Below are 3734 nucleotides of genomic sequence, written 5' to 3'. Positions count from 1 at the left end.
TATTATATTATTTTCGAAAACCACATAACCATTTATATCTGCCTGACTGAGATCTACAAGGTGACCATAGCTTGCTTCATACCAACAATCTCCGTGGGATTCGACCCTTACTCACGTAAGGTATTACTTGGACGACCCAGTGCACTTGCTGGTTAGTTGTATCGAAGTTGTGACAAATTATGAGTGTGTAATCATGATTACGCGCACCAAGTTGCTCACGTTGCCAGGATTTGTTCGAGCCTGGAGATCACAATTTCGTGCACCAAGTTTTTGGCGCCGTTGCCGGGGATTGTTTGAGTTTGGACAACTGACGGTTCATCTTGTTGCTCAGATTAGGTAATTTTCTTTTTGTTTTGTTTTCAAAAATTTTTCAAAAATCTTTCAAAAATTCTTCTTTGTTTTCGAAAAAAAAAATGTTTTCAAAAATAAATTATTCTATGGCGTCAAAATTTTTAAGAATGAATTCTAGTGTTTCATGAAATATGTTGAATCATATCTGGCTGTAAAGCCATACCCAAACTACTTTGGGATTGGTATTCAACTAATCACTCCAGCCCATGTAATTATATGTTGAAGCTTGGCTGGCTATTAAGCCATGCCTGACCCTTTGATTGGAGCTTTAAGACTAACATGGCAAGATTCCTGGAATTCATATTAAAAATTTTGGAATCCTTATTTTTTAATTTTCACAATAATTTTCGAAAAATATAAAATAAAAATCCAAAAAAATTAGAAAATCATAAAAATAAAAAATATTTCATGTTTCTTGTTTGAGTCTTGAGTCATGTTATAAGTTTGGTGTCACTTGCATATGCATATTGCATTTTTTTCGAAAATATCATGCATTCATAGTGTTCTTCATGATCTTCAAGTTGTTCTTGGTAAGTCTTCTTGTTTGATCTTGATGATTTTTTGTTTTATGTTGTATAGTGTTTTTCATATGCATTCTTGAATTCTTATTGTCTAAGCATTAAAGAATTCTAAGTTTGGTGTCTTGCATGTTTTCTTTGCATTAAAAATTTTTCAAAAATATGTTCTTGATGTTCATCATGACATTCAAAGTGTTCTTGGTGTTCATCTTGACATTCATAGCATTCTTGCATGTATTCATTGTTTTGATCTAAAAATTTCATGCATTGCATAATTTTCATGTTTTCATAAAAAAAAAATTCAAAAAATAAAAAATAAAAAAAATATCTTTTCCTTTTTCTCTCATCAAATTCGAAAATTTGAGTTGACTTTTTAAAAAATTTTTAAAATCAAGTTGTTTCTCATGAGTCAAATCAAATTTTCAATTTGAAAATCTTATCTTTTTCAAAATCTTTTTCAAAAATCAAATCTTTTTCAAAATTCTTAGTTATTTTCGAAAATTTCAAAAATGTTTTTCAAAAATCTTTTTCTTATTTTTATACCAAATTTTCGAAAATAACGCTAACAATTAATGTTTTGATTCAAAAATTTGAAGTTTGTTACTTGCTTGTTAAGAAAGATTCAAACTTTAAGTTCTAGAATCATATCTTGTGATTTCTTGTGAATCAAGTCATTAATTGTGATTTTAAAAATCAAATCTTTTTCAAAACTAATTTCTATCATATCTTTTCAAAAATATCTTCTTATCTTATCTTTTTCAAAAATATCTTTTCAAAATATCTTCTCTAACTTCCTAACTTCCTATCTTTTCAAAATTTGTTTCAACCAACTAACTAACTTTTTGTTTGTTTCTTAACTTTTTCAAAACCACCTAACTAACTCTCTCTCTCTCATTTTCGAAAATATCTCTCCCCTTTTTCAAAATTTCTTTTTAATTTATTAATTATTTTAATTTTTAAAACTTAATTTTCGAAAATTACTAACAATTTTTCAAAAACCAATTTCAAAAATCACTAACTCCTTTTCAAAAATATTTTCGAAAATTCTCCCTCTCCCATCTTATTCTATTTATTCATTCATATCCTAACATCTCATCTCACATTCCAATTCTCACAGTTGTGTTTCTTCCTTTACATCACATTCTTTGTCTCCCCATCTTTTCTTCCACTCACAAAGGGATCCCTATACTGTGGTATAAAGGATCTCTATTATTATTATTATCATTTTTCTGGCCATTCTTCCTTGTCATATGAGCAGGAGCAAGGATAAGAACATTCTTGTGGAAGCAGATCCAGAACCTGAAAGGACTCTGAAGAGAAAATTAAGAGAAGCTAAAATACAACAATCCAGAGATAACCTTTCAGAAATTTTCAAACAGGCAGAGGAGATGGCAGCCGAAAATAATAATAATATAAGGAAGATGCTTGGTGACTTTACTGCACCTAATTCCAATTTACATGGAAGAAGCATCTCCATTCCTGCCATTGGAGCAAACAACTTTGAGCTGAAACCTCAATTAGTTTCTCTGATGCAGCAGAACTGCAAGTTTCATGGACTTCCATCTGAAGATCCTTTTCAGTTCTTAACTGAATTCTTGCAGATATGTGATACTGTTAAGACTAATGGAATAGATCCTGAAGTCTACAGGCTCATGCTTTTCCCTTTTGCTGTAAGAGACAGAGCTAGATTATGGTTGGATTCTCAACCTAAAGATAGCCTGAACTCTTGGGATAAGCTGGTCACGGCTTTCTTAGCCAAGTACTTTCCTCCTCAAAAGCTGAGCAAGCTTAGAGCGGATGTTCAAACCTTCAGACAGAAAGAAGGTGAATCCCTCTATGAAGCTTGGGAAAGATACAAACAGTTGACCAAAAAGTGTCCTTCTGACATGCTTTCAGAATGGACCATCCTGGATATATTCTATGATGGTTTATCTGAGTTATCAAAGATGTCATTGGATACTTCTACAGGTGGATCCATTCACCTAAAGAAAACGCCTGCAGAAGCTCAAGAACTCATTGACATGGTTGCTAATAACCAGTTCATGTACACTTCTGAAAGGAATCCTGTGAGCAATGGGACGCCTATGAAGAAGGGAGTTCTTGAGGTTGATACTCTGAATGCCATATTGGCTCAGAATAAAATATTGACTCAGCAAGTCAATATGATTTCTCAGAGTCTGCATGGAATGCAAGCTGCATCCAACAGCACTCAAGAGGCATCTTCTGAAGAAGAAGCCTATGATCCTGAGAACCCTGCAATAGCAGAGGTAAATTACTTAGGTGAACCTTATGGAAACACCTATAACTCAACATGGAGAAATCATCCAAATTTCTCATGGAAGGATCAAAAGCCCCAACAAGGCTTTAATAATGGTGGAAGAAACAGGTTTAGCAATAGCAAACCTTTTCCATCATCAACTCAGCAACAGACAGAGAACTCTGAACAAAATGCTTCTAATTTAGCAAATCTAGTCTCTGATCTATCTAAGGCCACTGTAAGTTTCATGAATGAAACAAGGTCTTCCATTAGAAATCTGGAAGCACAAGTGGGCCAGCTGAGTAAAAGGATCACTGAAATCCCTCCTAGTACTCTCCCAAGCAATACAGAAGAGAACCCAAAAGGAGAGTGCAAGGCCATTGACATAAGCGCCATGGCCGAACCTGTAAGGAGAGGAGAGGACGTGAATCCCAAGGAGGAAGACCTCTTGGGATGTCCAGTGATCAATAAGGAGCTTCCCTCTGAGGAACCAAAGGACTCTGGGGCTCAGCTAGAGACCATAGAGATTCCATTGAACCTCCTTATGCCCTTCATGAGCTCTGATGAGTATTCCTCTTCTGAAGAGAATGAGGATGTTACTGAAGAGC

General features: G+C 34.2%; 1 non-coding gene across 1 annotated transcript; it reads right to left on the bottom strand.

The window, feature by feature from the left end:
* Nucleotides 1-2653: 2653 nt before the first annotated feature.
* On the bottom strand, nt 2654-2761 carry LOC112781382 (small nucleolar RNA R71). Its single transcript, XR_003192162.1, has one exon. It is a non-coding gene; the product is annotated as a small nucleolar RNA R71 (small nucleolar RNA).
* Between the last annotated feature and the right edge of the window lie 973 nt (nt 2762-3734).

This window comes from Arachis hypogaea, chromosome 19 (genome assembly GCF_003086295.3).
Source record: "Arachis hypogaea cultivar Tifrunner chromosome 19, arahy.Tifrunner.gnm2.J5K5, whole genome shotgun sequence".
Classification (NCBI taxonomy): Eukaryota; Viridiplantae; Streptophyta; class Magnoliopsida; order Fabales; family Fabaceae; genus Arachis; species Arachis hypogaea.
The sequence above is the reverse complement of the archived record's forward strand: the minus strand, read 5'-3'. Positions and strand labels throughout refer to the sequence as shown.